Below are 14,434 nucleotides of genomic sequence, written 5' to 3' on the forward strand. Positions count from 1 at the left end.
TGTTCTTGTTTTTGGTTATGATGTCAGAGAAGAATGACTGCCTTGCATTTCTAAGTTCCAAAGTCTCTCTTTATAGATGTCACAGTGAACCTGGAGATTAGGTTTTCGCCACCTGCGCTCAGCTTTCCGACACTCTCGTTTCTCTATTTTGACCAGCGTAGCATTTCTCCAAGGAGATCTTTGCTTACCCGAGACAACCTTCACTTTATTGGGTGTAATGGCATCAATAATATTTTTAACTTTAAAATTGAAGCCATCTACAAGCTCATTGACTGAGAGTCAAGAGAGGGCTGGTGTGGAGGAGAACTTCTGAATAAATAGTTCACTGGTGTTTTCAGAGATGTAACGCTTTGTCACAACCTTGGTTTGGACATTTGTGTGCAAGGAGATTGCACTCTCAAAGGAAACACAGAAATGATCAGAGAGTGCAACATCAGTCACAGCAACCTTGGAAATGTTTACACCTTTGGTGATGATTAGGTCCAGAGTGTGCCCCTTGTTGTGGGTGGGTCCTGTCACATGCTGAGTCAGATCATAGTTATCAAGGACACCACATAGTTCTATAGACTCTCTGTCCTGGGGATTATCAACATGGATATTAAAATCACCAACAATAACAACACAGTCAAAATCAATACAGATTACAGACAGCAGTTCAGTAAACTCATAAAAGAAGGTTGCACAGTATTTAGGCAGTCTGTAAATGTTTAGGAATAAAGCTTGAGTGGAATTCAGAGCCACATATTCAAAAGAACCAAAATGACCAAAGGACATCTGCTTGCATTGAAGAGAATCATTAAATAAAACAGCAACTCCACCTCCTTTCTTATGCGCTCTTGTTTCACTCATGAAACTGAAGTTGGGAGGTGTTGATTCAATAAGAACAGCTGCACTGTTATCTTGATTTAACCAAGTTTCAGTTAAAAACAAAATGTCCAGTTTGTGCCCAACAATAAAATCATTAATTTAAAATGTTTTTCCTGACAGAGACCTGACATTTAATAAAGCTAAGTTTAATGTGGTTAAAGCTTTCTTTGCCCAATTTATTTGGACAGGCTGATGAGGAATGTATGCTAAGTTTGATAAGTTAGCATGTTTACTATTGTTTCTTCGCAGCCTCACCTTTCTTTTTCTATAAACTTGCAGGACAGGAATTGAAGCGGCTAGCTGCATACAGGGCCCCGACTTTTCCTGGAGAGAGTCATTGGTGTCATTAGCCTTGTAGCCTGGACCCAGAAGATATCAATTATTTCCGTTATCATGTAGGGGAGACAGAAGATGGTTGTGGAACCGTCGAGGAGTGTGGCGAGGAGTGTGTTTGGTCCCAGCAATGACCAGCTTTTCCATGTGGTCAGTGAACTCCAGGTGGGGGGAGGATGGGGAGAGTGTGAGAGAGGAAAGGGACCTGGATGGAATTTGGGGGGTGGAAGTAGGTGCTGGGGAGGGAGGTAAAGACTCCTTGTCTAGGAAGGGTGGGGAAAGTGGGAGATCGGAGGCGAAGGCGGTCCCTGATGATGAGGTTGGAGACTCCTCCTTTTGACTGTCATTAGGCGCGGGCATCCTTCCCGTAAGGTCTCCATGGCGATGCTGTGTGGTTATCTCTTGTTTAGACTCCTCTTGTATCTTGTCCTTGGCAGTAGGGACAGACGGGTGACGCAGGGAGAAAAACAGGTTAGAGGTAAACAGTTTTACCCCTGACGTGTTCAGGCAAATTCCATGCGCTGCAAAAAGATGTCTGCGCTCCCAGAAAAGGTAGAAATTGTTGATAAAATGTACTGAATGGTCAGCACATGCAGTTGACAGCCATCTGTTCAGTGCAAACAGCCTGCTGAATCCTTCATCTCCTCCTCTGACTGGTGGAAGAGGGCCACTGATAAACACCTCAGCCTTGACAGAGCTGACTGTGTTTAACAGATCAATAAAGTCTCGCTTTAGAACTTCAGACTGTCGTTTCACAATATCACAGCTTCCTGTATGCACGATGATGTTTTTCGCTGTGGGATAGTCAGCCACGATGTCCAGGAATTTGTCTCTCATGTCAGAGACCATATCTTTCGGAAAGGAGAGTATTTTGGTGTTCTTGCTGCACAGTTTTCTGACATCTTTTACAGCATAGTCGCCAACAATCAGAGTCTCAGGCCCAGTCATTAGCTTTGCCTGCGGCCTTTTCTCACATTTACTCTCAGTTCTTACCCTGCTTTGATAGCTGCTTATCCAGGTCATCAGATGGAGATTTATGATCCTGCGACAATGGAGCAAATCTGTTTTGGAGTTGTAGGCTTGGTTGTTGTGGAGGTATTTTGCAGGTTTTACTTTCCTTAGCTGTCCTTGGCTTTGTCCGTCTGGGTGCAGGGGTTGAGGAGGAATTCTGCCCGTGTGCTAGTGCAGGCCAGTCAGTCGCATAAGATTCATTATCTGCTCTCTCCTCCTGTTTCTTGGTAGGCCTGGTTATGCTAGTTAGCTGTGTCTTAGCTTGCATTTGTCCAGTGTTTTGAATCCATGGTAGAGTGGTATCATTCCCACACAGTCCATTTACTTCCGCGTTTACTTCTAGTCGGTAGATTTTTGTTTCCAAGACTGCAATCTTCTGTAGGAGTTTGTAGTAGTCATCCGTGGAGGGAGGCATCTTGCTGCTACTTAGCTTTAACTTAGCTGCTAGTTAGCATTAGCCAACAATCCAAATAGCTCGACGACTTTCTGGATTTGTCTTCACTCAAATGTTGAAGAGTGATATATGTGATATATCTGGCAAGATATATGTGATATATCTGGCAAATTGAAGCAAGAAAATGCAAGAAAATGCAAGCAGAGGCAAGAGCAAGCAGCAAAGCGACTGCACTCTCTCATAAAGGTCGACACAGCAGTCACTTAGTCCATTGTTAATATAAAGCACGTATTAGTGCAGCTTTAATTCACCACCTACATGAGACTAAATCTTAAGATACGAGTAAAATAAATGTATGATGAATAAAAAACACTGTTTTCTGTGATTTTAGTTAGTTCAGCACATTTCCTCTCAAGGGACAGTCTTTTAATGGAACTAGGCATTCTGTCCCTGAGGTATCTGGGTCCTCTGAAACTACAGTGGAGTGGGTCAAGCCCTGGAAGAACTAACCCGGTTCAGTTACTAATCTGGGACAAGCCTATATACAGTGTGTAGTGTACGGACGGGTCCCAGATTCAGCTCAGCAGCACTGCGGCAGGAAGACAGAGCAGAACGTTTGGAGCTCAGAGACAGAAAAGACTTTCTGAACTTTTGCAGATCGTAAAACTTTGTGGTTATTTCTACATGTCAGCATGGTAAGATGTATAAAAACAGATGAGCCTGCAAAGAAATGCTGGTGTTGTTTTTATCGCTTATTCTTCTTCACAGTGTGACGCTTTCACATTACTATCAGTTGGCCTCGGTACACAACATCATCAGCGACAGGAGGAACACAGTATTTTTCATGCAGTAAATCATCTCATTTGACCTTGCTGTAGCAACTGACTTCAACAAACCATGTCCGCTTTCTTTAAAAGGTGATCTAAATTTAGTATTGCACTTCCTAAATGTTGGCAGGCTTGCAAGAGACAGACGAAAAAAAGGGAGTCCAAAAATCGAATTAGCAGGAGCGGAGATATTTTAATCCTTACTATGGGTCAAGCTCCAAAAACAACTCTATTTACCGTAATTTAACTCAGTGGCATCTTCTGTTGTTGAGGACATTAAAAGGTGCAATGTGTAAAGCGAGAACTTTATTAAAAAATGTTTTTGGTGTCAACAGAACATGATTACAGTGTAGGCGTTATGTCAAAGACGTCTGTGTATTGTGTTGCAGAGATTTGTACTGAAATGAGTATGCTAACCAGCTAGCCCCGGCCCGTCCTGCCTCGTAATACCACTTGTACCTGTAGAGGTCACGTTGAAGGAACAGGACGGGCGAAGTAGTCAGATGCTGCCAGGGAGGATTAAATGGAAATACAAGTCAGGAGTAAACTTCATGCTTCTTGCTTCTTTAAACAAATGACCCCTTCACTTAGAGGTTCGCCAACCTCATTGCAAACATTATGATGTCCACTATACTAACTAACTATATCCATGAAGAGCAGGCCGACATCGTTTTTATGACGTGATGCGAGTGAATATCTGAGCTGACCTCAACGCAGCTCATAGTAAAGGGCCAGAGTAACAGGAAGCTTTTGGGGAAAGAGGGAAAAGTGAGGGAAGAAGTGTGTTGAGAGGAGGGAGGAATAGGGGCGCTGTGGTGAAGGGGAGGTGAGAATGCCAGAGGGATGAAAGAGGAGGAGACAGAGGACTATTGTATATAGTGTAAACGGATACCGATCTGGTCCCACCAGCACAAACCCACCTGAGACAAGACCTGTGAAGGAGAGAGAGGACGAAGACAAGCAGAGAGGAGAGGAAGCTGGAGGTCGGACAGAAAACTAGCATTAAAAAAGGAGTAAAAAACGACTATCACCAGCTGAAAAGAGCAAATGTTGTTGTGGAAATAAAATAACCTGTCTTGCAACTGTGCTTGTCCATCTGGCTGCCCTAAATGTGGTTTAAGCTAAATGCTAATAGTAGAATGCTGACAATAGCAAGGTTAAATGCTAATGCAAAGTAGGTATACTGTTTACCATGTTCATAAGTGTGTTAGCATGCTAACATTAGCCAATTAGCAATAAATACACATTACAGCTGAGGCATTAGTCATTAGTTTTTAATGGTATAGTGTGGTGCAGGAATGAGACCTGAACCCTAGAAATGACTCAGCATTTTTACACGTCCGGTTCCCTTGTCTCGAAGTCAATGTTTTTTTTAAATTTGTTTTTGGTCTTCAAATAAGGTGTGGGGTTAACACAAGCTTAAGAAACTTTAACGTTAGCTTTCAACTTCTGCCGATTCAAAAAATCACAAATGTGGTGTTCATTTGTGAAGATTATCTTGCTAAACAAAAAGTGCAAGTATCATTGCCATTTGTTCGCCACACAGTTTATTTTCTGCAATGATCCAAGATCCCATTGACTTTTTGTCGAAACGGAACCAATGCGATGCTAACTTCCAGGGTTGGCCTACAAAAATACATCACCCCTGCACCACTCTGTTTGGTCATAGTATTCGGCAAATTGAAACTTTAACCCGATGATGGCTCTGGATAAAAAGTTACGATAAATCATCCTGAGGGGAACATGAATGTCTCTACCAGATTTCATGGCAATCCATCCTATACTTGTTGAGATATTTTACCAAAAGCCTCAAATGTTAACCTCATGCTGGCGCTAGAAGAAAAATGTCCAGCAATCACCTAATTCAGTTGGATATGTCTTCAGAGGACCATGGATATCTGTACAAAATGTCAATAGACTCAATAGTTGTTGAAACATTTCAGTCTGGATCAAGGTGGAGATCCATTGATTGACAGACCAGAGCAACATTGAGTCTAAAAGTCTTGCTACACTATCAGCAGACATCTTCTAAGAGAGCTGGCCCAGCTCAGCATGTGACACCCCAGAAAACATGTTGGCATTGTACATTTTTAAAAACCACGGGATACGTTGACGTTTCTCAACCAAAAATACATTCCATAAATACTTTTTCTGTGTGAAGCTTTCACTGCAAGGTTGTACAACTTTATAGAACATTATTTACGTCAGTTTTAGGGCTAATTCAGGCTTTTTGAGGGACAACCGTTCATTGTTTTGTCAACCATCCAGTCCCGTAGAATAATTCCTGTAAGTGGTCTCAATTCATAGGCACCAGGCTAATATGCAATATATAATATTACAGTAATTTCACTGAGGCTGAGAAGATAGTGGAACCTTAGTTAGGATGTATATACGTATACAGTATATCACACTTCATTTGACTGGTGGTCGAGTGACTTCATATATAGCGCTGCAGATGGAAATATCATCAACTTTCATAGTTTTGAACACGTTTCTCTTGAGGAGCTTTGAACTCTTTTCTTTCCCACCAGTCTGAAGTAAGTGTGAAAGTTGAAAAACTACATATTTAACAAAACCCAAGAGCAATAAAAGAGGTTTCACTCAGCTGTGGAGCACATCTGGTTTCTCTCCCTGTTTTCTTTTGATCTGATCCATATTTCCCTTTCACTACAGGGGAGCAGGAAGACGAGATGTGAGGAGAGGAATGGAACTAGAGGGAGACTGAAGGTGGACAAAGAAACTATTGATTGACTTTTGTGTGTGTGTCCTTTTCTGCATCACCTCTCTCCCCCTCTTATTCTTACTGTATATGTGTAACATCCTCCCTATGTGTCTCGGTGTGTCCTGATTAGATGATAGGAGGCTTTACAGCCATCTCTGCTGTCAAAACAAGAGGAAGCATGAACCACAGATGTATCTGAACACACACACACACACACACATTCAAAAACTCAATGTACCGTGAGACAGACTAACACACCTGCTCAGCTGCATCCACGTTACGTGGATCCACCAGGCTGTCGCTATGTGCTCCAGACTAAATGTGTTGCAGTAAAGCTGCTACAACACACAGTTTACACACTGTTTTTCTAATCTGAATATTTTGTTTCGATGAAAGGGAAACGTGTTTATATTAAAATACATTTACGAATCATAGTTATAGTCCACAAAATTGCCATTAATGTGCCGGAAAATTACGTTCATCTTCGTTCAATCAGCACTCAAACATTGTCCCAAATTAGTTTGAAAGAGAGACTGAATAAGTAACAACTAACATTTTCACTATTTACTAACCCTGTTTTGTGTCATTGAACGTGGCACCAGAAAAAGAATAGAAAGGAGTCTGTCGCCAATTTTTGCTGGTTTTCCTGCGTAAAATACAAACTGCATATAAGCGCTGACCTTGGTTTGAAAAGTTATATAACATACAGTATGTCATACTTTTCCCCCTTTTTAAGCCATTTTGCCAACCTCACCACCAGTTACCACTAAATCCTACACACTGCTCCTTTAACGCGTCCAATAAGGTGTAATCGATACCTCTTAATTAGCTTGATAAGACTGCTCGGTTAGGTTGTATTCTGGTGTGTGAGATCTAACTCCAGCTCCTCCACATCTTCATCTCACCGCACACAACAGCTTTATTCAGCCAAACTCACATTACATTACGTGTCCTCGGGGTAATGAAGTCCTTCAAACTCTCATATTTCACACTTACCTCACCCGCTTACCTCGTGCTGTTCTCATCATTGGCGATAAGTATGTAAAGACTAGTCCACCGGACATCTGTTCAAACTGGTGTCTTTTTAGTGGCTTTATCCTCTAGGCTCCCCCTCCAGATTCTCCATGACAGTGTTGATAGTCCCTGAGCCAGTTTATTGTCTTAAGAATGTAGTATTGAACACTTTTCTCCTTTTTTAAATAAAAACAGTTCTTCACAAACGTTGGACTAATAGCAGCTTTAAATGGCATTGACATCAATCGAACACTACTCTCGTCACCCCCTTCGTATTGTTTCAGTAGCGGGGAGGGTTACAAGCACTGCTTTTGTGTGTGTGTGTGTGTGTGTGTGTGTGTGTAGGTTATATTACCCCATTCCCACCTGGCATTATAATGTGATCTGATTCTGGACAACGTTTTCTGGATAAGGAAAAACCAAGCAGTACCCTCTGGTGCTGATAAATTAAGTCAAAAAGTGTGAATCCCTCAAATGGCCACTTGAGGCTCCAAAAGAGAGTCAATCCCCGCAGACCTCCATGTTAATAACAGGCGGCAACCTCCAGTTCTGCTGAGTGAAACCAATGCGTAAGTGTCTTGCATTCTCTCTGCTGACCAGCAGGGGGTGACTCCTCCTGTTGCAAAGATTCTGGTTGTATAGAAGTCTATGAGAAAATGACTCTACTTCTCTCTTGATTTATTACCTCAGTAAACATTGTAAACATGAGTTTATGGTCTCAATCTCTAGTTTAAGTCTTCTTCAATACAGCATGATGTTCATTTCGTAAATTATGGTCCATTTAGAGTCAAATAGACCATAAAGCAGGGTATGCTTTAGGACGGGCTCACTGTGATTGACAGGTCGCTGCTGCTACCAGACGCGGCCAGCGTCTCTACATCACTCAGGCACTACCAGGCTGTAGACACGTTTACAGTAAACATGTTTACAGCCTGGTACAAAAAACTGTTTTGTTCTCTATAGATAACTTCCATGTTCATGACATGGGAGTGAATTTTTATAAAACTCATCTGTTTAAATTACACAAAGGTTTAAAGTTGGGCATAATTGAGGGCGTGGCTGCTTTGAGTGACAGGGTGGTGCCGTTTCAGGCTGCTAGCCGTGACACTAGGGCCGCCTCAGCTCCACCGACGATCCACCCGTTTGTCCATTTGTTGAGCTATACTTTGAGCTTCACAACGGCTCCTCAGAAACCTGTGGGTGACGTCATGGAGACCAAGTCCACATGTTCTACAGTTTATGGGAAAAAAAGCCCAGTAGAAGCTACAAGTAGCAGTAGCTAGCAAAAGTGATTCAGACATAAACTACATCCATTTGATCACAATGCGGCCACAAACAAGATAAAAAAGAACACATTTTAATACCAGGTGTGAATGGGCCAATATTTAAGGTACATACTGAGCTGAAATAAACTGTGAGAATTGATGCCTGTTACTGTAAAGCAACAATAAACTACAACACTGACTTACTAAAAACAACGAATGGAGTTTTTTTTCTACTTGTGAACCAAAAGAAACAGAATCAATCATTATTTCTGATCATATTCTATGTTTTTATTGTTGTTAATCATTAATGTATCCTTCTACCAAGTATTGTATTCATTACCATGAACTAGCACCAAATGCGGATTAATCCGTCGCTGAAAATAGTCCCCAACAAACGCACCAATTCCTCCTGTTTGAATAATTTGAAGACTTTCTAACCAAATGACGCCTAGGTGCTACTTCAGGCTCCCAGCTGTGTCGGCCCCTTGAATGACCAAATGCCAACTGTGTGTCCTTCCTGCAGGTCTGAATGTGAATGCCCCCCTTCCTGCCCTTTGTCATCGTCTCCCCTTACCTTTGTTTTTCAGTATTTACATAAACACACTGCTCTCGCCCCCTGTATAAAATGTTTCTTTTTCATTTGTTCTGGGTCAACTCACCGGCTCAGATCTGCTCTGGGTCTGTGAGGTCACCAGTTTGCCGGCATGCTTTCATAAACTCACAACACCACAGCAACGTCTGAACTGGACTTGAACAACAATGACAATTGATAAAAACTACAGTGCCCCCGTTGTTTTGGGAAATTGCTGAGCCTTCTTTAAAAATGAAATGATCCATTTGTGAGCTGTATTTAAAGATGTATGTCTTCAGTAAGAAGCAGTGGCGGATGGTCAATAGAGGGCCATGGGGCATGGCCCCCACCATGAGCCACACAAAAAACAAAAAAAAATTATAATAATCATAAATTATACAAATTGTCAATATTTGTGTTTTTAAATTATGGAATGTACCCAGTAATGTGTGTAAAATATGATATCTGCGCAAAATATATGCTTTTCCTGCTCGTCCTCTCCGTCGGTGTGCTGTCTGCTCGTGCTCTCTGTCTGTGTGCACGACACTCTGAGAACGGCAGCTTGGGGGGCCTGATCGTTTTGGCCCAAAAGAGGCGGGTCTATGAAGCAGTTTAGCCAATCGCTGATTCAAGATATAAATGAGTGACATACAATTTAGCCAATCAGCGCCCTCAAATAGATTCAGCGTGGGGCCAGAACGATCAGGCCTCCCTCGCTGCGCGTTCTCGTCAGGAGAAGTCTCTACAGGCGCCAGCGCGAGCACTCCTCCTCCAAGACCCGTTTGAGAGGAGAACTTTGGCGGAGATTCTGCAGCCAAAGAGCTGATATCAGATCAGCCTGACCTCACAATCAGACAGCAGACTCGCGGGAAAGGGAAGCAGTACATGCGGAGCTTCTGTACTAGCTGTACACCAGACAGGTTTGGCTAGCTGGATGACGTCATGCTAATCATTTATTTAGCTTTTTAAAACAACGGGGACGGATCCAGCACGGACAGTTACGGGAGTGAGGAATGAGGAGGTAAGGAAACATGCGAACACCAGGGTAGGGAGTGAGGGATGAGGAGGTAAGGAAACATGAGAACACCAGGACACACATGAGAACTCTGTCAAGCTACATATTAGACAAAGTGAACATCTTTTCTTCTACATAGATGTCCTCAGTCTCATCTGCTTAACTTGGTCATGGAGGCATCAACATGTAATAGAGATGTTCAATTAACAGTGAAAACTCATCATAGCTTAATTGTTGGAGTGCTGTTAAGCATTCCAACAATTCAATTCAACAATAAACAATCCTGTTTCTTTATTCAACTTCTATTTCTTCCATCGCACCTCTTCTTCTCCTTCATTTTTTAAGCTACAGAAACCGTTCAACTATTAAAATGTTCAGCTCTTTCACCAGAGGTCTGCTATGACTTTTTATATTTCTAACCTTTAAACTTTTTGAATGATTAAGCTTTTTATTTTCAATGGGATCTCTATGGAGAATATTTACAAATCCTCTTAAACTTCTTCAACTTTCAAATCCTTCAACTTCCTCATACTTTCAGCTACAGACACCATTTCAACTTTCAAATGTTGAGAAAACAGCTTTTTGATATCTTTTAAACTTTTTGAACTGCAGCAATTTAACTTTTATGATTTTTCAGCCCTTTTCTGACTTTATAATGGGTGTGTATTGCGCAGCTTAGAGTGCGTGATGTCACCGCTAGAGTGAAGAGCAGCTTGAGATTCCTGAGAAAAAAAACATTTGTATTTTTCCATTGTGTCCACAATCTTCACTCTTCATGCATAATTTCTGGATGTAGAAGTAGCTAATATTGTCCTTGTCGTAGAAAAATTACTGTGGAATCCCACAGATTTCCACATTTGACACGGAAGCCGTTAATTGAGAGGAAAACCAACTTTCTGCTCCAAAGAGATCAATGTTAAATTTTGCTTCAAAAACATCTTCCACAGAACACGGTACCCCATTTCTAGATCGCCAGTTAAGCCACATTTTTTACACTACAGACACAATTTTTACAAGATCTGTTTCTCAAGTCATCCTCCCTCTCAACTATTAATATCGGAGCAATAGGATATACGGTTATGGGAGTTTTGATGATTTGTTTGAGAGGTGTTTCCCTGTTTCATCTCCATGAAATGGCTTCAGGCACACAGGTGTTCGCGATTGAGCCAATTAGTGATGTTGATAAACACACAGACTCACAGACACACGTGCACATACACTCCTCTCCTTCTCTCTCTATGTGTGTCTCATACATTCAGGTCTTAGGGATCTTTAGAGGTCTTTCCCCCCTCCTCCCCCCCCCCCCCCCATACACCCACACACACACACGCCATTTTAAAATAAAAGCCCCACAGAATGAATCCTAACTGAAATGCTTGTGATGAGCCTGTCATTTAATAACCGGTTTGTGTTTATCTAACATTATGATTCTGTCTCCTCTCCCCTTCTCCCCCACACCCCATTTAAAAATAAAAGCCCCAGAGAGTGAATTCTAACTGAACTGCTTGTGATGAAGCCTGTCATTTAATAACCTCTGTTTATGTGTCAAACATGATGATTATGTCTCCTCTCTACCTCCCTCCCCCACACAGTACCACCCTTTCAAAATAAAAGCCTCATGGATTCACTGTATTTAAACGTTTTGCTCAAAATTTGGCTTTTTTGTTTGAAATAATGAATGCTCTTACTAATACTGCGACAACTACTGCTACTGCTAATATTTCTAGTATTACCACTACTACTACAACTTTTGCTGTTGCTACTATTACTACTACTGCTACTGCTATTACTGCTACCATAAATATTATTACTACCACTACTGCTATTACTACCACTACTATTATTACTGATACCACAACTGCTAATACTGCTATTCCTGCTACTACCAGTACTAATAACCAGTACTAATACTACTACAGCTATTAGTACGACTGCTGATATTACTACTTCTACTACTTCTTCTAATTACAAATACTTCGACGACAACTTCTACTACTACTGCTACTACAAATATCACGACTGTTACAACTAGTACTTATTCAAATGCTACTCATACTTATACTGCGAATAATACTTCTACTACTACTACAACAAATATCACTACTGCTGGAATTCTTTTAAGCTACAGAAACTGTTCGAATATCAAAATATTCAGCTTTCAGGAGAGGGGTGACATAACTTCATATTTGTAATCTTTCAACTTTTTGAATTATTCAGCTTTTTGCAATTTAAAAAAAAATTGGATATCTATTTTCAGCAATGTTTTTGAGATTCATTTCAGCTTTCAGCATTCCAACGCATTTTCAGCAGGAAATGCATTTTCTAGTTTAACATCAGTATTCATAATTACACTTCATGTTTACTTCTCCTGATCTTTACCTCCTATAACAAGGTCCATAGGGGCATCTCAATAAATAAACATGTTATATTATATTATATAAGTGTTATTTACTGATAATTTTTGGAATTATTAGTTGGAATACATGTTAAATATTTAACTGCCAAGTAATAATGCGTGTTTGATACTTACATTTTTTTGCATTAAATCATACTGGGATGTTTGCTGAAATTGATAGGATGGTCCTACCGAGAACATTTTCCACCAGCCGCCACTGGTAAGAAGTAATGCGCTTGTGGAGCAAAGGGAAGTCAGAAAGTATTGAGAGACGCACTAAGTCTTTGTTGGTTTGGTCTGTTCGTGGGATTACTGGACACAAAAAGAAGAATATGGAGTAACACCTGCCTTATCCTTTGAGCTGATTTGAAGACAGGTTGTGTTCAGTCAGTTGAGTCTGGCTGAGGGAGTCGAACACACCTCAGACTTGTTCAAATATTTGAAGCCAAATTCTGGTAGCTCTATGGAGGTGTGGTTGTTTGGTGGTGTTTACTCTGCTAAATCTACCAGGACAAAGTTGGTGTTTATTTCAGTCATCTGTTAGCATCTGTCCACAGAGAGCATGAACAGAGGAGTGATGCAGATATTTCGACAGTATATTGTGCACAGTCTCATGTACAGTATGTTCATGTAGAGTGAGATCTATTTATTTGTCCATTTATTAAAACATGAACGAACTATTCATTCTCCCAAAACTTATTTGGAAAAGAGTATGGTCCAATATTCCTTTTAACTTTCTTTGACAGTTGCACTCACCAGCTATTACAATTGTCTTTTCCTAACTCCTCATGAATTCTCCTTCACATCTTTCCTTGACCCCATGACGTTTTCCATAGAGGTCAAGGAAAAGTGGTTCATAGACGTTAGGTCGTCATTTTTGGACTTTTCGACCGCAGCCTGTGTCTTAGAGCAGGGATTCCCAAAGTGGGGTGCGCGCACCCCTGGGGGTGCGCGAGCTGCCTCTAGGGGGTGCGCGAGAGGAAAAGTGTAATGGCGGTCTGATGGTGTAATAATATTAAATATTTAAAAAAAATGTAATTTTAATTTAAAAACTGTCAGGTGGGACATGTGAAGCTATCAGTCGTAAAAGAGGAGAGGGACAGAGAGAGAGAGAGGAATCGGAGGCGAGGGGAACGGAGAGGTGCAGCACAGACAAATCGGGAGCACATCGGCCCATCGCGGAGTCAAGGTGAAAAAGAGGAAACGAGAGTGAGCATCAGACTGGGAAAAAAAAGAGGAAATATGATGAAAAGTATGTGTGTCTGGGCTTCACTTGGATTGGCAACACAGATTCCCCAAAGCCACAGTGCGTGGTGTGCAGTGAGGTTCTGGCTAACAGTCTGAAGCTCTTATTTACGTCGCCACCTGAACACCAAGCATGCCAGTGCAAGTCAAAAGCCCCTTACATTCTTTATATCCAAATTGGAGGAGTTACAAAACAGCCAAAAACAACTGCAGTCTCATTCATGTGTTGGGTCTATAAATGACGCACTACGGGCTTCATATCTGTTACAGAATAGCGAGAAAGGGGCTACCGCACACAATCGCCGAAGACGTGAGCTCACCAGCTGCCAGAGAGATGGTGGAATGTATGATTGGGGAGAAAGAAGCAAAAAAGTTGGACATGATCCCGGTGTCCAACAACACTGTGTCGCCGCATCGATGCTTTGTCCGAAGACATCCTGGCTACATTAGTCGCTCATTAATTGTAAATTAAATGTGATAATCTGCCTCTGAGCCTGTGCGTGTGTGCTCGCGATCCGTATTGCCCTTTAAAAGTGACGCCTTGTGTCACTGAAAGTTATTGAAACTTTGTTGCAGTGTTTCAGGGCGTTTTCACACCTTCAGTTCGTTTGCTTTGTTCTGATTTTTATTAAGGGGGGGGGGGGGTGCGCGAACCCAGTCGGGATGTAGAAGGGGGTGCGCGGCCTAAAAAGTTTGGGAACCGCTGTCTTAGAGACTGTGGTTGTTGCAGCTGAGTCAGCTCAAATAGGTGTGTTATGGAGCTAAAATCCCAAGT

At 41.6% G+C, this 14,434-nt stretch overlaps 1 protein-coding gene across 1 annotated transcript in view; it reads left to right on the forward strand.

The window, feature by feature from the left end:
- Positions 1–6,719, forward strand: part of ca8 (carbonic anhydrase VIII) — a 31,081-nt gene extending 24,362 nt beyond the window's left edge. The window contains exon 9 of the mRNA XM_079285322.1: positions 6,106–6,719. The gene's annotated coding sequence lies outside the window, so the exon portion shown is untranslated. The remainder of the gene's footprint in view (positions 1–6,105) is intronic.
- The last annotated feature ends 7,715 nt before the right edge of the window (positions 6,720–14,434 follow it).

Source organism: Melanostigma gelatinosum, assembly GCF_949748355.1.
Source record: "Melanostigma gelatinosum genome assembly, chromosome: 15".
Lineage (NCBI taxonomy): Eukaryota > Metazoa > Chordata > Actinopteri > Perciformes > Zoarcidae > Melanostigma > Melanostigma gelatinosum.